At 48.7% G+C, this 26728-nt stretch overlaps 1 pseudogene; it reads right to left on the bottom strand.

Moving 5' to 3' along the window:
• Positions 1 to 15895: 15895 nt before the first annotated feature.
• On the bottom strand, positions 15896 to 17316 carry LOC149366858 (uncharacterized; annotated as a pseudogene).
• Between the last annotated feature and the right edge of the window lie 9412 nt (positions 17317 to 26728).

Consider the following 26728-nt stretch of genomic DNA (forward strand, 5'->3'; position numbering starts at 1 on the left):
TTCCTCCACAAGGCACAGGTTGTAAAACGCTGCACATGCTGCTATGATGGTAGCGGCGCGCTTGTGGCTGTAATGCAGAGTTTGGTACCGCTGCAGGCACCGAAGCCTGCTTTCCAGCACCCCAGTACAGCGCTCCACAATGGACCCCAGTAAGGAATGTGCATGGTTATACTGCCCTTCAGCTGTCTGCAGAGTAGGATGCCCGGCCACTGGAGTCATCAGCCATGGCTCCAAGCGGGTAACCACTATATTTTCCCCGAAAACTCTAAACTTGGGATGGATGGGTGGAAACAACTTTTCTGTCTTTATTAGACAGAAAAAAAAAAAACCAATCTTCCTCCACAAGGCACAGGTTCTAAAGCGCTGCACATGCTGCTATGATGGTAGCGGCGCGCTTGTGGCTGTAATGCAGAGTTTGGTACCGCTGCAGGCACCGAAGCCTGCTTTCCAGCACCCCAGTACAGCGCTCCACAATGGACCCCAGTAAGGAATGTGCATGGTTATACTGCCCTTCAGCTGTCTGCAGAGTAGGATGCCCGGCCACTGGAGTCATCAGCCTTGGCTCCAAGCGGGTAGCCACTATATTTTCTCCCAAAACTCTAAACTTGGGATGGATGGGTGGAAACAACTTTTCTGTCTTTATTAGACAGAAAAAAAGAAAAACAATCTTCCTCCACAAGGCACAGGTTGTAAAGCGCTGCACATGCTGCTATGATGGTAGCGGCGCGCTTGTGGCTGTAATGCAGAGTTTGGTACCGCTGCAGGCACCGAAGCCTGCTTTCCAGCACCCCAGTACAGCGCTCTACTATGGACCCCAGTAAGGAATGTGCATGGTTATACTGCCCTTCAGCTGTCTGCAGAGTTGGATGCCCGGCCACTGGAGTCATCAGCCTTGGCTCCAAGCGGGTAGCCACTATATTTTCCCCCAAAACTCTAAACTTGGGATGGATGGGTGGAAACAACTTTTATTAGACAGAAAAAAAGAAAAACAATCTTCCTCCACAAGGCACAGGTTGTAAAGCGCTGCACATGCTGCTATGATGGTAGCGGCGCGCTTGTGGCTGTAATGCAGAGTTTGGTACCGCTGCAGGCACCGAAGCCTGCTTTCCAGCACCCCAGTACAGCGCTCTACTATGGACCCCAGTAAGGAATGTGCATGGTTATACTGCCCTTCAGCTGTCTGCAGAGTAGGATGCCCGGCCACTGGAGTCATCAGCCTTGGCTCCAAGCGGGTAGCCACTATATTTTCCCCGAAAACTCTAAACTTGGGATGGATGGGTGGAAACAACTTTTCTGTCTTTATTAGACAGAAAAAAAGAAAAACAATCTTCCTCCACAAGGCACAGGTTGTAAAGCGCTGCACATGCTGCTATGATGGTAGCGGCGCGCTTGTGGCTGTAATGCAGAGTTTGGTACCGCTGCAGGCACCGAAGCCTGCTTTCCAGCACCCCAATACAGCGCTCCACAATGGACCCCAGTAAGGAATGTGCATGGTTATACTGCCCTTCAGCTGTCTGCAGAGTAGGATGCCCGGCCACTGGAATCATCAGCCATGGCTCCAAGAGGGTAACCACTGTCCCCTGAAGGAAGAAAACAAAAAAGGGTGCTAAATATCTGTGAGCACTGGTGTCACGTAAAAAGACTCACCAAGCTGCCCCTCCTCGGAGATCCGATAGCGCAGCGTAGAGTGTCTCCAGCCGAATGAGTCATGGCTGGAGCCTTGTCGGCGCGGGTCAGTGGCCAGGATCTTCGTGTTGGCATCGGACACCTGTAAAAAAATATACGAGGCATGATGATTGACACACACAGCAGATACAGTTAAAACTCGATTTAACGAAGTTGAGGGGAGCCGTGAATTATTTCGTTAAATCGAGAACTTAAATCGCCTTAAATCGAGAAAGGCGCAGGCTCTTTTCCCAAGCAATGCAGCCCTAGGAAGCCGAGCACCAGGCCGGGCCATAGCTTGTACCCATTTTGAGAAAACCGGTGGGTACCCGGCCGGTGGCGGGAGTCGAACCCACCACCTCCCGAAGCCGAGGCGGGTGCTCTGCCACGAGGCCACGGCAATGTAGGATAGTTTATTACATATAGCCTGACAGTCTGTTCTGTGTACAAGAACACATTTTCAGTAAAAGTGCACATACCAGTCAGTGCCAGGAAAAGTTGATACAGTAAGATTTCTGTGATTGCACATACTGCTTTGGCGCACATTATTGCTCCAAGCATGCAGACCCAGACGTGCACGATATTTCGTGAAGCATAACAGAAAGATAGAAATTTGAAGCCTTCTGGAGAGTGGTAGGATGCACGGTGTTTTATTTGACACTGATGAAAGGAAAAAAAAAAACATTTTATTTACAAGCATACTACGGAAACAAAACTGCGTAAAAGACACCTTCAGTTTTAACAGTTGCAAGTTTCCGCTTTGCCTTTGCTGCAGACAACTTGTCGTTTGCTGTTTTGCACAAGTTGTTTAAAAGGGTGTTTGCTGCTGTGCTCAAAATATAATGCATGACTTGTTGAGGAGCATACCCATTAACACAAACATCCAGGTCATTATTGTCATTGAGGATGCCATACACTAAAGCCGCTAATACTTCTTTCTGCTTTGGAAGTGCTGATAACTGTGTGGTGAAGCACGGACTGTTATACTTCATTTCATACATAACAGGCAACACTGTGGAGGTTGCTGAAGTAGTGCGTGCGTGAAACTATATTACTCCGCCACGTATCATTCGTTCTTCTCGAAACTCCAGTCATTGTTTGGACGAATTCAAAGACCGGTATAGAACGTTGTGGTAGCATTGAAAATCATGGTCGAAGCGGTGAGGCGCTCAGTGTACGTGCTCTCTGGCCATAATTTTCACGGAGAGTGAACCACTTTTTGGGTGCGGATTGAGTAGGAAGAGATTCGTGCTACCAACCACGTATCATACCGCCATGTGTACTTTTGGCTTCTCGAAATCTTGACGAGTCGCAGGGCGAAAATATGGCAAGAGGTAAAACGAAGTCCAGGAGGTGCCAGTCACGGCACTTAAAATTTGTCGCTACGAAATATGTTTGTGTTCGCTTTCGTTGTGTGGCGAACTACTTTTTGAGTGCGGACTTAGCTTGCGCGAACAGGCGTGCTAGCTTTGGCAGCGTTGCCTGCTGTGTATGGAACGGGGTATAAGCTTGTCGAGTACTATTTGTGTGATAAGCACCGCATTTACAAGTTCACGCGGGAGCTTCAGCATACCCCTAGTCATGCTCGTAATAAGGACATTTCTCGCAATGTCTGTCTCTGCATTATTCATTACCAGATTTTCTTTGCATGACTGGCACAGCAGTTTCTTTAAATCTGCATGAGGGCAGCAACCAGCAGCATATGTCACAGCTGGAAGCCGTAGCACTTTCTTCTCGATATCGCTTTCACTGACTAACATCAAACTGGCTTAGCAGCGGGTTGGCGCTAAGGAGAGGAACATTGCAAAGCGTGTCAGTGTCTGGCAACTCTAGCACTTTCTGTAACTGCAGCTTTGCCTCAGACTCATAAATCTGTCTGACACATGATAGTTGGCGCCAGGCAAGGGACAGTACCGACCAGAGCGATCCTCCTGAGAATCTGTCTGAAAACTTGCCTAGCAAGACATATTGCATACCAAGTTCTTCAAGGTAGTAGATGGTGATCTTGTGGAGCGCATGAGTTGTGACATAAAGCTGAGTGCGTTTCCCTTGCCAAATGCCCTGCTTTGTGCTTCAAGCTTTCCCAGTAGTCTAGCCACTGCATCATTTTTCCCCAAGACTCTAACTTGGGATGGATGAATGGAAACAACTTTTATTAGACAGAAAAAAAGAAAAAAACAATCCTCCTCCACAAGGCACAGGTTGTAAAGCGCTGCACATGCTGCTATTATGGTAGCGGCACGCTTGTGGCTGTAATGCAGAGTTTGGTACCGCTGCAGGCACCGAAGCCTGCTTTCCAGCACCCCAATACAGCGCTCCACAATGGACCCCAGTAAGGAATGTGCATGGTTATACTGCCCTTCAGCTGTCTGCAGAGTAGGATGCCCGGCCACTGGAGTCATCAGCCATGGCTCCAAGCGGGTAACCACTATCCCCTGAAGGACGAAAACAAAAAAGATGCTAAATATCTGTTGAGCACTTGTCATGTAAATAGATTCACCAAGCAGCCCCTCCTCGGAGATCCGACAGCGCAGCGTAGAGTGTCTCCAGCCGAATGAGTCATGGCTGGAGCCTGGTCGGCGCGGGTCAGTGGCCAGGATCTTCATATTGGCATCGGACACCTGTAAAAAAATATGAGGCATGATTATCGACACACACAGCAGATAATTAATGACTCAGAAAAACTGATGCCTATAATGTGCTCTACAATTTACAAATAATACTGTCAGGAACACTTTGTGAAGCAAGCCTGACCGGCTATTCATGGAAAGGTTCTCCGTACAATGCTGTACAGGCGTGACAATTGTTTTAATAGCAAATGATGCATGCGCTAGCCTTGCTGAGTACACAAGAAGCAAATATCGCCCATACTAATTAATTTGAAACACAGTTCCTCTGGCTCATAGCTGCAGATACAGCATATTCTTATGCAAGCTGAAACACACAGCTGTAGAGGTAGTTGCAGACTAACGGTATTGAAAGATTCATGTACAACGCTCAGCATAAATCGTTTCTTTCGCCGCTACAGGTAGCATTGTAAGCACATACCCCAATATAACAGCACAGTGTATGTCTGCTATCATTCTCTGCTGCGCAGCTTTCTGATTGTGTGCGTGAACCATCAGAACTTAAAGCATGCGTATGCACGCAGCTGGGGCCACGCCGGCTACTGCTACTTGCGAACTTCGATGAATCTGTATGCATGGATGGATGCAGACGTTAACAGCTCTTACTAATATAGTATTAAGGCATACTAGCCCTTCCTGGTCATGAAACCCTTGCGTTTCGCCCGGACTGGGGCCCTTCGGGTGCGCTGATAGCAATCAGCGTCCCATCGATGCAGCCGACAACACCGGGGTCCGGCCACGCTGTAAAAAGTCGGCCACTGCCTTCTCCCTCGCTGCTGGCGTGGAAGGGAATGCCACCCGCCCTTTGCGCTTGCCGACGCTAACTGAGGAAACTGGTCTGGAATACAATGCCCTGACCATATGTTGGAACTCGGGGCATATGCCAGCTTCATCCAGGACTTGGAACATGTATGGATGGCTAACAACGTCGAAAGCCTTTGCTTGGTCGAAAGAGCAGAGGATTCCGGAGATGGTACGAGCCTCTGCCCACTGGAGGAGATCCCTGAGGGCGAAACCATGGAGCTGGGTTGAACGACCGGGGATGGAACAAGCCTGGTATGGACCCATAATCTCGGGTAGAAACAAAGTAAGGCGTGTGGACAGGCACTTGGCTATGAGCTTGTAGTCAATGTTCAGGAGCGTGATGGGACGCCAGGCTCGCAGGTCAGTGCGTCTCGACTCATCCTTGCAAAGGAGAGTGATCAGCACCCTCCCATTGAGTATCTGACAGAGTCCCCTCACTCAGGAGCCTGTTCACTAATGAGGTGAAAGGCCCCCCGAGCTGCTCCCAAAACTTGACGTAAAACTCAGTAGCAAGGCCGTCTGAACCAGGGCTGCGGTTTCGATGGAAAGACTTAAGTGCCGCAAGGAGCTCGTCTTCTTCTATCGGACTACCTGAGACACATGCTGGCTGGGGTGGAGTTTCGAAGGGGAACGAGGCTAAGCTAGGAGGTGGAGCTGTGTACACAGCGGAGTAAAACTGACGGGCCAAGTCGAGCACACCCCGAGGTGTTTCGACGAGGGAACCCGTCGCAGGATCGACCAAGGAGGACAGTGTGGTCTCTGTGCGCGCGAGACGGCGTCGGCATGTGAGATCACTCTCAGGCTATCCCAGCGACGTTGGAGCAGCCTTCGAAGCTCGGATCTAAGCGAGGCAAGAGATGCGGTGACCCTAGGGCCCGTGGAGAGAGGCTTAAAAAGCAGGAGGATTGCATGAGAGACGATGGTAATCTCTCTGCGCTCCTCGCGTGCCCGCCTCATTCCCCATGCCCTGAAACAGTCCCGCACACCAGCCTTAGTGCTGTCCCAGCTGACACCGTCAAGTTCCACTGCACACGAGGCTGACAGAATGGAAGCGACCTCATCTACCACCCTCTGATCCTCTAGGAGCCGCGAGTTGAGGCGCCAAGCCCCCCTCGCGCGGGGGATCAGAGAGCCATCGGCTAGGCGAGGATGACCATTTTGTGGTCACTAAGTGCCAATGGAAGCGACCACATGGAGTGCATGCTGGAGGCGAGTGTCGGAGAGACATAGAAGCGGTCAATCCTACTCTGAAGGCGTCGTCCGGTCCAAGTCATTCCTGACTGCCCCGGGCAAAGTACCTTCCAGGAATCAACCAAATCCAACTACTCCACTAGCCCCCTAAGTGCCTGCGCCCCCTGCCTGTCTCTGCCATGACAACGAACGCCCCTGTGCGAGATGCGGTCCTCTAACTCTAATACACAGTTGAAATCCCCCACCAAGATAACCTTGGAAGGACCGACTAGCTGGGAGTCAAGGCCTTTAACCAACCCTTTGAGGGTCGAATTATTTTGAAGAAAACTTTCCCAGGTGGTCAAATTACTTTATTGCGGATCTTGAATCTACAAAATGTATATAATCGAGAATAAATAGTAAAAAAAAAATTAGGAACAGTACTTTGGTGACAGCATCACTCACAACTGGAGAATGTTCAATAGAATACAATAGCAACGGTGATAAGCAAGCTAAGAGCAGCACCAATAAAGATAGGAATCAACTTTCGCCGCCTCTGCAAAACAGTGCCCACAAAGAGAAAACACGTTTCGCGCGACTCCGTTGCGATCCCGCGGCGGAATCGAAACCACGTAGGCGCGTTGCCACAGAGGGCGAGAATACCTCCCTAGCAACGGTGATAAGCAAGCTAAGAGCAGCACCAATAAAGATAGAAATCAACTTCGGCAGCCCCTGCAAGATAGTGCTGACAAAAAGAAAACTCAAATTTCGCGGGACTCCGTTGCGATCACGCGGCAAAACCAAAATACAAAAGGGGTGTTGCCGCAGTCTGTGCCGCCGCGCTAAAGCTAGACATAAGTTCTGCTTATCTCCGTAAGAAGGCAGCACAAAATTAAAACACTTCTTGTAAGTCCTAAGAGGTGGCAGCACCCCCCAGTGAGCACGCATTGTTCTTTTGGCGCAAAATTTCAAACGGAAGATCGAAACCATACCCGTACGGCAAAGAACTTGCGGGACAGAAAACCGCCGCCGTACATATATGGCAAAAACCTCCAAAGGGTTAAAGAAAGCACCTTGATCACGACCACGGTTCGGGGCATAAACGCTCACTATGCGGATGCCGCAATCGAGATCCACAGACAGAACGCGGCCATCAGAGTCCCTGAAGTGGCGCAGAATCGAGCCGCGGAAATGCTGCATCGGGATGATGGCAACGCCGCGGGAGCCCGACGCACCAAAACTCCAGAAGGACCTGGTGCCAAATGTCCTGTCAAAGGTCTCGATTTGGCTTAGGCGATGGACACAGGTCTCTTGCAAAACCAGGATATCTATGTGCTTAGGGCGGGCAAGTTCAATAACCTCAGCTTGCTTGGAACGATGTGAGAGACCCCGACAGTTAAAGGTGGCTATTGTAAGTGAAGGGGAAGCCATTTCGGATGAAAAGGAAAGAGCCTGGGGGAACTGAGTTGAAGAACTAGAACTGGGAGCAGAGCAAAGGGCTAGCCGGAGCGGCGGAGCAAGAGACCTAGGCTATTCTAAGGCAGAGTCTCCGCGACCTCGCGGTCGGGAGAGGACCCCTCGTGAGTGGAGGAGTACGAGGCAGATGAGAGGACAGAACACTCGCAATCCTCAACCTGACAATTAGGACAAATGGGATTGCGCTCACCAATATCCGAGTCCATGTCCGAGGAGGAGGCATGTCCGGCTCGGGCGGCATCTCTGGAACAAAGAACGCGCCTTCCGTAGCCTCTTGCGGGCCTGAGTTGGCCGCGACTGAGGCGGAAGTGCACACGTGGCACTTCGACACTGCGTGATCGCCTTGACACCTGGCGCACGCTGCCTGGTATGCCTCGGGGCCGAACTGGTCGCAGCCCGGGCACTTGGGTGCCCTGCACGCGGCCGCGTGGTGTCCTTCAAAGTTACACCGGCGGCACACGCGAATGACCCCCTCGTACTCGCACTGGATAACCTTGTCAGCCACGGGCAGCAGGTTCGGAACGGGTCTCGTCATCTCCATCTTAATCTTTAGGTTACCAGAGGGGACATCTGGAAAACCAGGCACACACTCCATCGTACGGCCCTGTACCTTTCCAAAATCCTCGAGCTCAGAAGTGAGCAGGGATTCGGACAGGTCCAGAGGGAAACCGAAGACACGAACAAACTTGGACCCGCCGTACTCGCTGTACTCGAACACAATCTCTACATCACGCACCTTAACAACAGGATCGCTTAAAAAGCGCTCGACTGCCTGCCTCGTCTTGAAAAACACCTCAAATCGACCAGCACTACTGCGGCCACTGCGGCAACACTGCGGCTGAGCAAGGGTTGCGGGAGTCGGATGGTGAACTCGCTGCCGACAGCAGTCTGAAAGCTACCGGTTGCAAAGAAGCGAAGCGCACAGAGCGCTTTTGCTTGTCGTCGGCCCCCGGTCGACTCCTTCGTCCCGATTTCTCCTTCCAGATCAGCACACAGCGTGCACACGAGTGCCCTCGAAAGTCGAGAGTGCCGGCGGAAATCTTCCTCCGGCATGTTAAATGCGTCGTCAGGCTCTTCATGCCGCCTCTGCCGATTGCGGCAGCAAAGTGCCGCGAAGAGGAGTGGCGCCATGGGAGCCGCCATGTTTGTTTACAAACAACAAGACGCGGTTCGCGCCGAAACAGACCACCTCTCCGTGGTTCCTGCCTTGGCCGCAAAAACGGTTCCTTTCGGTTTCGTAGCCCCGCCCCGTGGCGTAAACGAAAAGTGTGAAGCCTCCTCCGGAAGACACGCGTCATGCCAGAGATGATGACCAAGTCGGCCAATTAGGAGCGACGGGAGGAACCAGTTCTCGCCGCTGGATCTTGCTCCTGGGGTCGCCGCATGAACGCGCTCATTACCGGTGATCGAGGCATGCCCAGGGACCCACGACAGAGTAACTGTTAGGTCGAGAGAGGTGGCCATGGCAAGAATAAGAGGCGTTGCGGCGTCGCCACGCCTTTTAGGTAGTGGCGGTACGCGGCCTGGGAATCTGTGCAAATTTCGGTTGTTTTTGTTAATGGTGAAGTGGGCCAGAGCAAGTGCAATGGCGGCTCCTTCCACCTCTGCAGGTGAATTAGTTCGGATAGTGGCGGCGGCCCCCACTGTGCCGTCTTCGTAGGCTGCGACTGCCATGAAAAATCCTACTTTAGAATTTTCTGCCATGTCGACATAAAGGATATAGGAGCTTCCTGTTAGCATTCAAGGTGCCACAAACGTATATCCCGGCTTCTGCGAGATCTTTCAAGAGGTTGTAGCTAGTAAAATAGTTGTCAAAACATATGCGGTGCTGCTTTCCAGCCAAGTCATCACACAGTGTTCACAGAATGTGCACCTAGCTGTCGGACTTTCCAGTGTAAATGTCAAATTTGAGATTGTAGTCATTACTGGCGCACGACATCCAAACTTTGTAGCCGCGTTTCATCAGTTTTTTAGGCATGTACTGCTTCAGAGAACTCTTCCTTTGAATTTGATCGTGGATTCATCAGTGGCCAAGCACTCTGTGAGCTGGTAGTGTTTAGCAAAAGTTCGTGAAACTTCCGCCAAAAGTGGGTACACTTCGTACAACTTGTCAAAGTTGGCATTGCCTCTCTCTGGTTGTAGAGCATTTCCATTTATGTGGAGGTGGGATAGGAACCAGCCGAAACGATTCATGGTCATCACTTTTGAAATGAACGGATTGTTCATGTCTGGAGCGCTGCACCAATAATCACGGTAGCTCGGACTCCTTTTCAGCCCCATCAACAAATTGAGACCCGGTGAGTGAGTGAGTGAAAAACCTTTATCGTCCAACAGAATGAGACTACCTCATCCAGACCTCCCCTGTCCTGAAAGAATGTAACAGAGACAAAAAAAATTAACAGAGGCTAATGTTATGGCACAGTATTTTGGGAAAGCGGGATAAATAATAAAAAAAACGACATATACAAAAAGACAGGCAAAACTGAATACAGGCGTGAACAGGGGATTATCCCCGGGGCCCGGGGGGTAACAATCTAAAAACTAAACAGAAAGCACTGACATTGTATGAAAAACATGGCTAATGAGTGGCAACACTCGTTAATGTTGGTCGCTAAAAATGGAGAAGAAAGTAGATAACAATATGAAACTACATAAAACACACAGCAATATAACTAAGAACTTTAAGACTAAAGGAGTTAGAACAAAAAAAAACTTCTATGCTTTGTAATGTAAGCATAAGTTTTTCCTGAAAACTTCGACACTGTTTGTAAATACTAACCCGGCAGGCAGATAATAGCTGTTCGTGTCCCCCAGGTCTCGATGCCGAACTCGTTGTTTCTTTCAGTTGGCATGTTCATTTTTCTTGTCATTAAATGTGAAAAGAAAGTCAGGTCAACAGCAGCCACCTTGCCGTCAGGTGCCGACTTTCCATAGGCACCCACCGTCCGGACTATTTTTGATGTTTGGCAGTCCAAGGCGACCCTGCTTCCAATGTGAGTAAGGCGCTTCATCCCCTCCTGTTCGACCATCACCTCGCTCAACAACATGCACCTGAGAAAGGCCGCTTCATCTCTCTGCGAACCAGTTGTCGTTTTCACTGATTCGACCAGGATGCCCAGCGCCTTGGTGTCGAGCGTGGCAGGGAAGGAGAAGAATCTGTTGGCTTGGAAGTCACCAACCACCCTCGCCAGCAATGCTGATATTGCGTCAAATCGTTCGGTAGTGTTCACGCCCCTGATACCCGTCCGCATCTGGCGGTCAATACGGACGAATCTCATGGGTATACTCTCAAGGAATGACATTTTCTTCACTTCAGCACCTTGGTCATTCTCCACAGTCCAACTCAGCAGGCTTAGTCCCAATGGGTCGCCCCAGCTCCAGGGTGTGATGTCGCTAGGTGTTTTTGCGATCGGCTGGGAGACCATCTGATCCAGGCTTGGTGGTTCACCTGAATTAATACTCATTACTTCGGGCAGACTTTGCGCCCAATACGCTTGACATGTTTGTAGAGGGACAGATTGGTTTTCGTCTATCTTTTTCTGTTCTTGTGACATTCTCCATCAGGGTTTTGGAACAATTTTGCGTAGCGCTGTCCACACGCACAACCAGTTGGGCAAGGGATCTGGTACCCATACTTACCACCCTCTAAGTGGAAACCCCATGAATTTGAAACGATTTTTAAAAATAAATCCCTCCCAAGCCAATAGAGGAAGATGCCCATTCTTCCTCTCCTAACTTATAAACATGATAAATATAAATGTATACAGGTTCTTTTTTGGTGTCTGCTAGAGGCGGCCCATCCTCAACCTCGCTGCATGTCAGCTGGGCAGGTACCAGAGGTTGGTGTAGTGTGCTGCTCCCACGCACCACATTGACAAAGTTTGCATGGGATGCGGAAGAGAAAGTGTCCTGTGTCAATATTTATTGCCTTCGTACTTAGTGCTGATCTTCGTACTTAGTTTACGAAGGCAACATACTTCGTTCGTTGCCTTCGTACTTAGTTTAGTGCTGATCTTCGTACTTAGTTTACGAAGGCAACATACTTCGTTCGTTGCCTTCGTACTTAGTTTAGTGCTGATCTTCGAAGCGCAATTTCCGCACATCAGGCAGCCACGGCAACTCTGTGAGCCTTGGTCAAACCTCTGACAATTGGTACATCTCCTGGGGTTAGGAATGTAGTGCCTGACATTTACTTTCAGGTGTCCTGCTTTGGTGGTTCCAAACGGCAATGTGCCAGTGCTGAATGTGAGAACCAGATGTTTTGTATCTATTTCTTTGTTATCCTTCCTGATTTTGATCTGGTGAGCATGTGTGACATTTTGGTCGGTGAGCCCTTCCATCATTTCTTTCCTGGGGAGGTGTATGCAATCACTTTTTGAAATGATGGTGTGCTGTTATGGAGACAGGAATCTCCGCATAGAAACAGTGCTAGTAATAGCTATTACTAGCACTCATAGCTATTACTAGCAGTAATATTAAAATAATAGCTAGTAGCGTGGGCTGCTTTTGCTTCACATCACCATCCATCACTGCAGCATCAAACTGTTTGGTGACTTGCAAATAGTGGGAACATGAGGTGCAATGGCATCCAGTTTGGGAAGATAAAAAGCTTTTGTAGCCTCGGCTTCTGCGTCAATTCATAAATCTCTCAAATTGAAACTTGGTATTTGTGCTCTAGATAGATGCTTATCTGTTGCACTGGTCGTTCAAGCTGTCGATTTGAAGCTTGTGAAGTATACTTGGAGCCTAGTTCATCAGTCCACTGGGTGGACATCCCAACAAGCGCATGTGAGGTATGATGCAGAGCTAGTTAACTGGCCATTATTATGCTTCAGGTTCGACCAGTAATCCGAATGGTCCACAGTCTTTATTTTAGAAGCTGTCTATCGACAAGGCAGTGCTCTTGTCTCTTGAAATGCGTTTTCTGGGCGCTGGCCTTTGAACAATGTTTTCCCTCAAAAAGTGTCTTTAAACAGTCTGTACTGTCCGTAGCAACTTCAGTCACGAATTAGAGCTAAGGGCAGGAAAATTACTCCACCTGCTTTTTCTACAAGAGAATGTTCCACGAATAAAAATAAGCCAAAGAAACTTCTTTCTGAATTTTTGCATGTGTACATATATGCATATATTGTGCTCGCTTCTTGTGTAATAGAAGCAGTCATTTGTAACTTAGAGTAACACATTGCATTTCCGCCATCGGACTCCCGTTCGTGAATTGCAGCCTTCTAGCCTTCAATGCTGAGCGAAGTTAGTGCCTCTGTGTGCTGGCTCGTGGTGCATTCCATCATACCGGACAGCATTTGCGGGCCGCGGCTCAGCACTGTGCCCTACTTGGGGGTTCCTTTGTAACGTTGCACCATTCTTGTTACACATTATTGATGTCAATCCAGCATCGGTTTGAATTGCCAGCAAGTCCAGAATTCTCCTGCATTGGATGCAGTTGTCGTTCGCGTCAGCCAGTTATTCTTGCCAGCTATTTGCCAGTGCGAGTAGCGTGAAATGGGAAATGACGCCTCCTGGCCACTCCCTTGTTCTTTGTTTTGTGGTTACAACCACAGCAAAAAAAAAAAAAATATCCATCGTATCGACTCCACCCATCTATCATTGTATTTTGGTGACAATTTCAGGGCACGGTGTGTCAACACGGTGCTTTGATGACTCGCTCCACCTTTTCACATTTGTTGGCTCCCCAACACCCATGAATATCGGTGCAACATTCACGTTGCCATTGTCCTGACAGCTGTGATGTCGGGACCCTAGCATCCATACTGCCGCGTCCCTCTTTTTTGCAGCGTTTTATCAGACTTCAGTAGACATCCTTGCAGTCTGTTGCTGCGGATGGCGCCAATGGCCCAAATACCCATTTCTTTCAGCTCTTGAAGTAGTGGTATTAAATATAAATAGTTATCAAAGTAACGTTTGAAGTTCATTAGTTTTGGAAGGTGCTCAGTCAATCTCATAACAATGCAGCCACCAAGCCCTAGGTACTTGTTCTCCACTGAGGTACCGGTGCCTTTTCCTTCGCGAAATTCCGAGTCACGCGCAACACCACTGAGCCGCAGCGACAAAACGCTTTCACTCCTTCGGGTTAGGTTTGCTGTGGACAATTTGCTTAGCCACGACTCTCTCTGTAAAGGGAATCGTTTGTTCATCAATGCTGTTTTCTTCAGTACCACCTAGTTCAACGCATCTCTTCCTCACAGTGTTAAGGAGCGGTTGTCTACTCACTCTCATTGCTTCTGTCACACTTGGAAAATGTCTTGCAGGACTCCAGTGCATTCTGATGCTTGGGAATTTCAGTGTTACAGTAAAACCTCGTTATGTATTGGCTCACCACGTAAGGCGTGGTGGTTCATGAAATGCCCGCCACTTAATGCGTGCTTGCCGTTGTAGTTTGGCAGGCACCGTTCTACAACGCAGAATGTTTTTCGCCTTTCCGAAAAGCACTATCAACATGTGGACCGCCGGCGATACCTCATTGCGGCTATTTTGGCTATGTTCCGTGAGTGTGGCGATGTCCATGTCAGTGAGGAGCCCAGGAAGCGTCGGCTGATGAGCTGGTGCTGTGGGAAACGTGAAGTGGTTGTTGCGTCAGTGTGCGTGCAAATACGATTGGCACTGTGCTGAAACCCATTCGACCAAAGTATCGCATACTGACAGAGAAGAAGTTGGACGTTATTCATTCCATTGAAAATGGAACAACGAAGAGTCCACTAGCGCGTGCTTGGGACTTGCCGTTAACAACAGTCTGCTGCATCTAATATGATGAAGCGCCGCTTGAGGGGATCTGCTTTTCTCGATGTGGAAAAAGCTTTGCTGCTGTGGCTTAAAAAAGCTAGATCAGAAAACCTGCCGGTCATCGGGCCCCTGCCGGCATTGGGCACTGTCAATTCAGCTGGTGACCAACCAGCTGTCATGATATACTTGTGCCTGCAATGAAAGGTCACAAGATGTTCCATCGCGTCCGCTACAGTGAAGCCGTACCTTAAGCCAATTTCCTCGGCAATTTGGTACCCTGTAAAGGCCTGTAGTGGAGAAAAGCAGGTCCACAACTGCCCAACTGCTGCAGCAGCGGCCTCCACAGCTAGATCGCGAGGATGTTCAGGTTCCACAAAGCCAGCAATGAGTTGGTCAGCTGTCTTAAATGGTACTCCGTGATGGTTGAAGTACCCTAAGAAGTGCACGTTGTCTAGTGCACCAGTCAGATACATCTTAGATGTATTCAATGTCATGCCAAATATTTCCAGAGCGACGTGGGTGATGTCATCAATGTTAGTGCCCAATGGTACTACAAGTACACTGTCGTCTCCTAAATACACTTCTTCAATTGGAAATTTGTCCATAGTCTGGTATAAGCAGTATGGTGTCACAAGCATTATTTGGCAGCAGCCATGGAACTCGTTGACTCCGACAGCGATGAAGAATTTGAGTGTGCGCTTTCTGTTGCACTGTGCAAAGTGGCGCGGGTCGACCGTTACCGAGTCAACAGCTACTTTGAGCAGGTGACAACTAAATACTTGGACTTTGAATTAAGAGGTTTTTCAGGCTGTCGTGCGAGACGTTTGACAGTTTGTGCGCGAGGTTCCTGCAGTCGCCGTTCTACCCGAAAATTTCTCCGGTCTGCAAATCACTGCAGTAAAGAGTTGCCTTATAACTTTGACCTACCTTGGAGCGCAAACAAGCCTGTACTCGGTAGCTGACAGATTTGACGTGTCTGAATAGTCGGTTGTGCTGTGCATGCATCGGGTACTGAACTTTCTGCAAGCAGTTAGCGCTGAGGTAATATGCTGGCCCAGCGCTGCCGACATGGCCCGCAGCAAAATTGCCTTCCTGAGAAAAAGCGGTGGGAAAGGGCCCCCGCAACGTCGTGGGGTGTATTGATGGCAGCCACATTGAGATCCTGAAGCCAGACGACTCCACTGCATGATATATCAACCGGAAAAAGTGGCCTTCAATAATCCTTCAAGCAATCTGCAACGATCAGAACAGGTTTTTGGATGTCTTCATTGGCTTTCCTGGTTCTGCGCATGATGCCCGGGTACTGAGAGAAAGCACCTTCTTCGAAGACAAGTGCGATGATCATTATATACTCGGCGATTCCGCATACCCCAACTAAAACATGCCGGTTAACATTATGGGAAAACATAAAGATGGCACAGCTTTAAAATATTGCATCCTAGAAAAAAAAAATGCCAAGTTGTAGACTTACGCAACTACTCTTCCTGGTGCAAGCAATGCCACCGGAGTAATGTGATGCTCGTTCTCCAGCACCTCGGCAAGCTCGCTGTCAAGAAAATACAAGGTCAGAGATTATCTTTAGAGGATAGCTACTTAAACAAACTGAAATGCCTGCTGTCCATACCGTTCGTACATGCAGGTTGCTCGCGAATGGCCAGATGAACCATTTTTCGATTTGACTTTTTTGTATGCTCTCTCCATTGTCTTCCATTTATTTTCCGCCTGCAGAGGCGTGACGCGGCAGCCGAATTCGGAATTGACTTGCTCCGCAAGTTTCTCCCACATGGCCTTTTTGTCCTGAGAAAGAAAGATTTCGCCAAGAGTTAGTACCTCATTATTATATAAGTTCTTGCATAAGGATAACATAAGTTATAAGTTACAGCACGTTCCAAGCTTACACAACGGACCTGTGTGCTTTTGTGTAACTATTAATAACGCTGAAGAAGAGATGAAACTGAGAAACAATGAATGATGTGCTTCTAGAAGTAGATAGTTGCGCGGTTTGCTACATGTGAATTTTTTTCAAATACCTCATATTAGCTTTTTTTTTTTTGTTCCTCTTATTAACTTGTACCTGCCTTCTTAACTTGTTTACTTCTGTTTTCAGCCGTTTGTATTCTGTGTTTTATATCTGTTGTTTTCTTTGATGAATCCCCCCCTATGTAATGCCCGCATTGGGCCTTTAGGGTATTGAAATAAATAAATAAATAGATAGTAAACATATCCGTTGCCACTACGTCGAGCCATAACTTAAGGCTGAGAAAACGTGCATCCAAAATTCAGCAACAAAATCAAAGGGGTTAACGCCACAAAGTGCACCAATGGTGCGTTGCAGAAATCGGGCATCTGCGCTATCTGGTATATAAGCACGCGTCATTACGACATTGCACACACTGCGACTTACCTAAAGCCACCCTTTCTGCCAATGCCACCTTTGGCTTTCTTGTATTTTGCGATCAGGAATCGAGCTTTTCTGTCGCTCCATGATTCGCGTTCACCGTCGCCGGACGGTGGCGGCGAACCACGAGAGACAGGTGACGGCGTGGGCTGCCGAAGAGGGGGCGGCGTGAGCCGACTGGCACCCTCAACGACAGCCGGTGTCGTGGGTGGAGGTGAGCTCGGTTCTGCCACATGTAGCACACTGATGCAAAGGCCGCCTGGACAAATAAAATAACTTGCAGAACATCACAAACGGCGACGTAGCCCACGTGCTTAACCAACAATGTTACTCACCTTCAGTCTCGTACAGAGACCCATCATCGCTCTGCATATGCGAGCCGTGGTCGTCAAGCTCTGCATATGTCGGTGTTTCGACGCCGTCAATCAAAACCAGCATGATGGCTGCGGAAGCGTCTGCCACGTGCTTGCACAAGTGCTTACACGAAGTGAACTCGCCGAAATGGTAGCGCAGAAGTGTAGAAGAACTCGTGTACCGCTTGGCCAAATCGAGTGCCGAAGTGTAGGTGGCGCTGGCTACACTAACAAATCAAGTGCGCGAGTGTAACACTGCCTACACTGGTGTAGAAAGTGTAGCCAAATCGTGGAGACCAATAAGTTCGTGGGTGATGTGCGCGGAGGCAGCTTGCTGACTAGCAGGGTGCCGAAGAATGGCAGAATGGGCTACTGCAACGACAGTTGGCCAACTACGCCACAGAAGATGTCTTGAACTTCGATGAGTCGGCGCTTTTCTACCGACTTCTGCCCAACAGAACGTTGGCATTCAAGGGGGAAAACTGCACCCTTGGCAAGCCTGCAAAAGAAAGAATGTCGGTTGCTTTTGCGATCAACATGACAGGAAGCCAGAAGTTGCCACTCCTCGTGATTGGAAGGTATGTCAGTAGGATAAGTCAGTAACACAAAAGTTTGCTCTCGGGCTTCGCGCTCGTTCTTCACGACTCCCCTAAAGCTGGGGCCTGTCAACTTCCTTTGACGAAGCCTGACCAAAAACTACATTACAGCATGCAACACGCTCTTAAATAACCGTCTGGGAAACTTCTAGAAGCAGGTGGGAGTGCTGAGAGAGAGAGAAGGGTCGCAGCACGTGTTAAGCTGCGTCTCCCCCTGCCTGATCGACAGGGCTCTAACCCCCTCAAACGTCTGCATGCACACCCTACTCCGCCAAGGTTACACAGAGAGGAGGACCTAGGCTATGCGCTGGAATGCGCCTACAGGCACGCTCACCAAAGAAAGTTTTTTTTTTTTTTTTCAGCTAGCGATAGTGGCCTTACATTGGTGTTGGTATTGTCTGTGTCGCGCTTTTGTGTCCATTTCCTGTAGTTGCCACGTACAGGAGCCCCTTTCATATGCGTAGTTTCTGGGGTCGAGGTGTTTTTGCAAGAGGCGGTACGGTCTGGTCCCAGCCCTGTAGTGCGATATAAACTGGCATGGGCCTTACCAGCTTGTGATCCCAATGTCTGTTGGTCACGGCCGCCCAGACGGCCTATGCTGGTGAGGGTTTCCTCTGCGCCTGTGGCCTGGAAATTGGCTCACGCAGTGGTTGGGCCTTCATGCCTCATGACAGGAAAGCTCCATTCTCTCTCTCTTGTATGTGTATTATGGGGTCACTCCACGTCCTGCCGGGCGGGAAGGCGAGCTTCTGTGCCGGCTACACGCAGGTATTTACGCGCACGCAACTCGTGTCCCCAACCTGTGGCGCAGAGTTGCAGCCACGGCAGCTTCGGACGGAATAGGCAACGGCAGAGTACACTAGGAAACAGTTTATTAACCTAACGCAAGGCAAAGCACACTGCGGAAGAATGTTCTATCCGATAAAATAAGGTTCAGTAGCTCACGAAGTCGTCGTCGACCGGCGCTGGGTCGTCCGGGAGGCGCGAGCAGGCAGGGGACCGTCAGGGCAGTTGGGCAGTAGCACCGCGGCAAGAGAAACCCCTTCGACATTGCCCCCCTTTTGGGGCAATCGGTTGCACTCAAGGAATGACATACCGCTTCCCTACGGGGCCAGTACGTAGCCGTGACGTCACGTCCGTGTTGGGACTGAGGAGAGTGGCCGGCGGCGCGTGCACCCGTCTTGTGACTCTGCGGGGGGCGGTGAAGGATATCTGTATATCCCACATCCTCCCCTCCTTAAGAAGCCTCCCGAACAGGGAAGCAGGCGCAAACATGATTTTATTAGATCTCGGTCAACCAGATGTCCAAATCCATGCCCAGACTGTCCTCGGCGGACGTGGCCTCGCTCCGTCAGTCGCCGGCAGGCCCACAGCGACTAGCACGGGGGTCGCCGACTCGGGGTCCGGGGCAAGGGTCGGGACGTCCAGGGCCGCCCGGGGCGGCAACCTCTGGACTGATGGCCGGACCCCAGCATCGAGAATCGGAGTGGTCTCCTCTCTTCGTATTGTCGGCGCAATCCACTGTCTCGAGGGGTGGAAGGGTTCTGTGCGGAGCGAAATGTGCTTGGTGGGCTCGCGTACGCTTGTGTTTCCGTGTTAATCGTGGGTTGTTTTTTATTTTGAAGCCGGGTCACAGTAGCCGGTTTCAGTCATTATAACCGTTAATGCGGTGTCAGCCTCTTGGGATCTCGGATGTGCCATAGATGGCGCTGTTCTTGCCCTGCTGCCTCCCTTAGTCATCAGTCGTCCACGGGAGTTCCCTCTCGTAGTGGGGGGTGTGGTCCCTAGGGTGCGTTTCAGGTGCTCGCTTATGATAGCCACGCCCTTGAAGCTTAGATGATGTCCATTGGCCTCGAGTACTCGTCCTGGTGGAAGCTTTTCAAGTGCATGGTTAAGGTGCACCACGTCCCTGCCAAGCTGCCGTCGGTGACAGTGGTCGCGTCAGGTCGACAAAAACTTTAACCTGACCGTTAAACACGGCTGCGAGTACTCCATGGTTTCAGCTCTTAAAGTACATGATTAACATACACCACATCCCTGCCGAGCTGCTGTCGATGACACAGTCATCGCACCTGGTCCACAAAGACTCACCTGACCATTAAACTATTTGATGAATCTTCTGTTGGCTCCTCGGTGTCGGCAGTTCAGGGCGCTTGGAAAAGGATGACTCGGGCACATCTTCTGCGAGGGGTGCTCACGACTGATTCTCCCGACGATGTCCCTCATGCTGGACAGAGCGGCAGCGGTGTCCGCGGTTGCGATGTCAGCTGTTCTACGGGTGTGGTACTCCAAGAGTGCTGGAATATCCATCAGTTTGACTAATCTATACACCATGAAGCCAGGGGTGTTATGTTGCGCCGTGTCGAAATACTGGTATACATGCTTGAAAAGTTTGTCGCCAATTATAGCCGTGCTGATGGGGTTCCGTGGGAGTTGAATGGGTAATCGCTTGGTTGTGGTGGCGCTGACAGCCATTGCAGTAGAAGTAGTAGCAGGTCTCATCATTCAAGGGGCCAGGAAGACTTGTAAAATGAAGGGGTCACAACTTTCCAATTATCTTCGTTTATTACCAGCAGTGTCGGACGGAGGACTGTCGTGCATGAGGGTATACAGACGAAGACAATTTCGCATTTTTGAGGCACCGTACGCAAAGGGAGAGGTGAAATCACTCTCTCCCATTAGAGGAAGGAGGTTCTTATATAGAATTCAGTGCAAAAAAACAGACAAGGGACGAAGTAAGGGACACAGACGTTCACGAGCGCTAGGAAGGCGAGCCACAGCCAGTGTGAGACGCAAGAGTGCTCCAGTCCATTTAGGGAGAAGAGGAGGAGGGTTGCGAAGGCCAGGGTGTCAAAAAAATAAAGAAAACAAAAATAAAGAATAGACAGACAGCGGCAGAGGCGTAGTTAACAGAGCAATAGCGATAGATGGGAAGGGGCGAGTGCAGAAGGAACGAGCTGCCTCTCGGAAGGTGCGAGCAACCAATATTGTTGGGAGAAGCTCCCTTCGGTGTAGGTGGTGAACCCAGGAGAAGGGATAGAAACAATATTCTAACAAAGAAAGTACAAAGCAAAAACACACAAAACAAGTGCACACATACATATTTACAGTACATCACAGAGTGGACTGCTCCCCGGCAGTGCAGGTGTTCAGGAGCGTTGTTGCGTGACCATCGAGTTAGACCACAACATTTTGAGCTCCTCTAGAGAAGCCAGTGAGCGGCAAGGCGGAACCGCGCCACTGCAGTCGAGGGAGGCTGGGCGGCCAGCCAGACGCCATTTGGGGACCCAATCCTGCAGACGAGTTCCACGGTCCCTTCATGCGTCCCGTCGCAAAGGCATTCACAATACAAACTGGTCCTTCAAAAGAAGGAACCCAAAGGAGACGGGGAAAGAGAACCTAATGAATAAATAAATTTCAACAAATAAATAAGGGGACAGGGGTGCCCGGAGAGTGCAGGCTTCATGGAAAAGGAGGGATTCAAGACATTCAAAGTGTTCTAGTTAGGTAGGCTTTTGAGAAAGGTGAAACTGCCCAGGTTTTCATTAATGCCTTGGGTTAGCGGCAACTCTAGCACTGTGGGTGCAGCTGCGTGCTTTCCGGGGCATAATTCGTGTATGTACAGAAGCAAGAACAGCAGTGCTTTTTTAAAACGGCATACTTTTCAGTTGTTCCTCTGCACAGCAGCTAAGCTAACATTCAGCTGCTAGCGAGCTATATATTTTTTTGTTTTAATTATGCCAGAACTAGAAAAGAAATGAAATCGAATGGGCGGACAAAAGTGTACTGAAAAATAAAGATTATCCATTTTGTATACGTCAAGTTGCACTTACCCTGCCATGTATGTGTAAAAAGCATCTTCGATGTCTCTGTTCGTAGTCCACGCCACCCAGCACTAATACGTTAATCCAGATCTTTGGGAGGGGCTCAATGTACCGTTCAGGATTACATGGCCCAGTTTCGGGAATGTGCACCTTGCCTGCAGATGATGATAGGCTAGTCGCGTTAAGGCAAGAAAGTCTTGCAATGAACATCCAACGAAGGCTAATGCGTTAAAAAAAAAAAAAAAGCGCTCTTACCTGCTTGTACATACAGATAGCCCTCCAGCGATTTGTAGGACTTCAGCACCTCGCCGCCCAGCCTTTCTTATGCATGAAGTATGCGACAATGTTGTCATATGTAACGCGCGGCCACAGCTGATGGCAGTCCCAGTATTTAAGCTCCTTGAAGTGCTATGCCTCCAGAAAAGGTACGCTGCAATGCATTTTACAGCTGCATGTAACAGCTGCACAGAACAACATGAAAACGTTCTAGCGAGTGACAAAGCAACGTAAACTGCAACGAGAAAAGACGACATGCCTGCTGTAATGCTCGCACTTAGTTTTATCACTCTGTAGTCGTGAGTAGGCTACAGTGAATTTGAATATAATATTCGTAAGGCGCCTACTGACGTTTCTGGCGGCCGTGTAGGGGCTTTTTGAGTCATGAAGAAACGAAGTACCGTGTGGTTTTGCTGCACTTCCAATACTGAGCCATACACGCTCGCCTCACCAAATGACCCAGAAGTTGGAGTACACAGCATGCCTTGTGGTTCATTGAGATTGGACACCACCTTTAGAGAGGGATATTGATGTTGGACACACTGGATTGACCAGGGAAAATGAAAGGCAGCAGGAAGCTCGGTTCTACGTCCTACTCGCATCCACATCATTTAGCACAAACCCATCCACACATTTAGTAACTCATTTAGTGCAGGGTTTCAAAGAACCAACATTAACATAATACCTAAACTGATTTGTGATAAGCCTTTGCTGATAACCAACTATAGTCTGATACATCTTAAGAGCGCAGCGGCTTTTTCCTGCCAAAGGACCCCCTACCGGCCAATTGGCATCGGCGATTCTCAATACCCCGCTAGCGTGACAATGCAGGGAGCGGTGCCACAATGTAGAGAGGGGTCTATCCCCAACCGTAGAGGGAAGGGATTATCCCCTTTAATCTACCCATCCCGGCTTTGTCACACTAGCAGGGTCGTGAGAATCTGTCGACTCCATTTGACGCCACATCTTCACATCAGGGCAACGCTGGTGTATCAGTAACACCGACGTCAGCTGCATTACAAATAGCTACTTTACCAATGCAGTCTGGTGCTTGATCTCGGGTACACAGTAACGTCGTCCATGCTTTCTGACATCAAACCTTTAAAACGTGAGTGAGTGCTGACTTTCCTGGGTTTAGAACAAACTCACTCGGCAGAACCTTCAGAGGGCGCTTCTGTCCCGATGCGATGCATCAGATATGGCACATTGACAACAGTGAACGAACCTACGCACTTCTGCAGTTATATATGCACATGAAAAACACTACACTTCACCACGGTGCCTCGTAAAACAGTCGAAAATCAGTTTGCGACAGCCACTGAAACACTGAGACTTGGAACCCTAAAGGCGGGGAAAAAAACGAAGTGATGGTTCACGCACTGATGGTTCACGCACTGATGGTTCACGCACTGATGGTTCACGCACTGATGGTTCACGCACTGATGGTTCACGCACTGATGGTTCACGCACTGATGGTTCACGCACTGATGGTTCACGCACTGATGGTTCACGCACTGATGGTTCACGCACTGATGGTTCACGCACTGATGGTTCACGCACTGATGGTTCACGCACTGATGGTTCACACAGTGTGCTGGTTCCTTCAGCGGGCAAATGGAAAGGTTCGCTTAGTTCATGTTCCCTATTGCTGCTCGGCGGTGCATATAAGAAAAACTCTTCAGAAGGAAACTGTTAGTTGTGGTGGACGTCATTCTTTTTTTTGTTGTTTGCTTCAGTTCTCATAGCTGGGAGCCGACCTGCACGACGCAGCAGCCTATATACGATACAGGGCGAGGGGTGACATTTCATTTATTTTTGGTAAAAAAAAATGCATTACAATCGAGTAAATACGGTGAGTGGAGATATGCCTCGTTTTGGAGTACCCTCCACGTGCTGGAAAGTGACAGAGAAACTTCCGTACAATGTTTCTTGAAGCGACGCTTCTTGGAAAATGTTGAAGGAATGAACCATCTGAAAACCGTTCACATAAATTTTTTGCAGGAAGCATATTTCAACCCTTTAATTGTACATATATATTAGTGGCGCACATATTATTGGCCTTGGATCATGACATGCAGAAATGCTCACAAAATGAACTTTGCCTTTGCATTCATTTGTTGAAAGCGCTAAAACATTTCCGCAATATACCGGTTCAAATTTTAAAGCCGCATGCTGGTCGGCACTTCTGCAGTTGTTTTCACCATGCTAGTTTCACACAAGCAGCAGATGTGAAGCGTGTGCGATGTTGTGTGTGCAAGAATATTATGCACACTCGTTAAGGAACTCTCCAGTTCTGACTCTATACATGAAATCATCATGCAGCATTAAAATAAACAAGGCAGCAGCCACTGTACAGTTTATTTTTTGCACAGTTCTTCAGCCAGCACAGAAATTAGTCATTCCTCCCTTTCAGCAGCTTTGAGCTCAGGGAGCAGCCAACACAAGGGAGGACAAATTCTTTCTGTTTCGATGATTCTTACGCTGTGCGCAACTTTCGTTGCTCTTCAGTTAGCTGGCTGAGGAAAAGAGCTTAAGGCATTCTTGGAAGTGCGTTTGCAGGCCTTTGGCAACGTGGCGAGCGACTTTCTTAGACACTCGGCGTAGGTGGCACTGAAAACGAACTTGCTGTGTCAATCTGCAACAAGGCTCCCAGAGTCGGACAGCTGCAGTTGTGATGGACTGCTGGATTCTGGCTCGTTCTGCGAAGCTTCTTGGTGGCCATGCACCTTACTATGGCAAAACTCGAACAATAACAGAAGTGTCAAACATCAGTATGCGCAGTGTAAAGCAATGTGCGCAAGCCGAAGAGCACGATGCTAAGTGTACTTGCCACACCCGTACTGTACACATCATGTAAAAGACAGCATAACTGTAACAAGATGAGGACAGTCTTGCTTGCCAGGCATACATCTAGTAACCTGTGTAGCACATTGTGATGAACATTATGCATACCTATGTCTGCAACACAATTACAATGAAAGCAGGCTGTATTGATGTTTATTGAGCATGAAGTATTAATTACACTTCTTCTGCATTAAATGATTTAGGGAACTGATATATAGTCTGCAGTAGCTATCTTTGCAAACAAAACTACAGTGCTGTCATGTGCAGCACGAGTACCATCTCAGTTACATGAAGGCAAGGCGAAAATTCACGGTATTCCTTGTAAATGTAGTGGTATTTTTGTTACTTCTTCAGCTGTGGCCTCCTGACGACAGCCTGTTTCTTCTGCCTGGCTCATGTCATTTGCAGGCAGCGTTCCTAGGAACTTGTGTAGGTCCCAGTAATACTTCCACGCTATTTCGCCCTTCCCTGTTTTTTAGTATCTGGCAGCAAAATATCTCGAAAAAGAGGCAGCGCTTACCTGTATTTGTTGCCCAGATTTTCTATTTTGGTTTTGATGGCCTTCAGCGGCTTGTCAATACTCTCAGCACGGAGGGCTTCTTCGATGGCCGCATGCACTTTAGTGTGCGCTTTGTGTGGTGAAGGTTGCAAAGGTGGTCTTGCCACACTTTTATGAGCACAAATGTGTCGGACTCTGTCCAGTGGGCTCGATTTCTGCCTTCTGCTTTGGCCATTGCCCCAAATACAGAAGTTCGCGGACAGCTGCTGGGCACCGTTTTGCTACACTGTCGTGGCAGCAAGCATGCGAAAACCACCACCACAGCGACTACAGCTACCAAAACAAACATGGCCGCCCGACCACTTGGTTGGTCGGTAGCAAGGGTAGTAATTTCACACGAATAAGTAAATAACTACAAAGTTATGTGAGAAAAATATTAAGAAGCTTCAGAAACTTTTGCAATTAATCTTGAGTCGATATCCTCAGTCTCTGGTTCGAGATAATACCTATGCTCGGAGGTCGCAGGCAAATGAGTTCTGTGAACTCATTTGATACCTAATGTCGTTTTCATCGAATGATTTATTTTCTCTTGTGGGAGCAAACTAATGTCATTTTGAACGAATGTCATTCAATGGGAATCACATTAAATTTGCTGTGTGGTAGGGGTTTAATTTTTTTAAATTAACTTTTTTAGCTATTAATCAAGCCTGATTCCCTTTTAGCTTCTCGACATGCCAGTCAATCCATAGCAGTCAAGGCAGGCAAATGAACTCGTGACGAAATAAAAGATGTCAGGCACCCTGTAGCAAGCTTTAATTGCGGCACCTTAGAAGAGTAGATGTGATTTGCTCAATGTAACTGGATGTGGGCTTTCAACCTTTGACAAGCATCATTGTTTTTTTTAACAGTTGACAGCACTATAATATGCAGACTTAGACTCAATATTTCTAATGATGTGATTGTTTGCTTCCTCTAAAATAGCTAAACATTTCTCATAGTGAAACAATGCTTACACTGTCTTAAGACCAACATTAAACGCTGCAAACACTAGCGAATTAAAAGTCAAACAGGATGCTAAATGTGTGCTAAAAGTCTACAAGGATGTAGGTATCAATCTTTGAGCTGATTTTAATAAACATGCATTAGCACAAGGATACTGATGTGAATTCACTCTTTGGTGCTCTATTTGGTGTGCTATCCTGTCACTTGTGTGCAATATCGGCAGCCTCCTTGTCGTTACTTGTCTGCGTCACCAGCAGGAAGAGGTAGCATGCTAGTGATGATTGGACTACTACAAAGAGATATTTAGTTATTCCAGTCATGTGAAGATAACATCCATGCCATCAAATGTGGGCAGAAGCTGCATCTTGGCGGCATGTGGGGAGGATACCCTCCTTGAGATGCATGCACGAGTCTTAAAATTCTGTTCAGAAGCACGAAGGATTGAATTCATGAAAG

The sequence above is a fragment of the Amblyomma mixtum genome, chromosome 1 (assembly GCF_055824585.1).
Source record: "Amblyomma mixtum isolate Tamu chromosome 1, ASM5582458v1, whole genome shotgun sequence".
NCBI lineage: Eukaryota > Metazoa > Arthropoda > Arachnida > Ixodida > Ixodidae > Amblyomma > Amblyomma mixtum.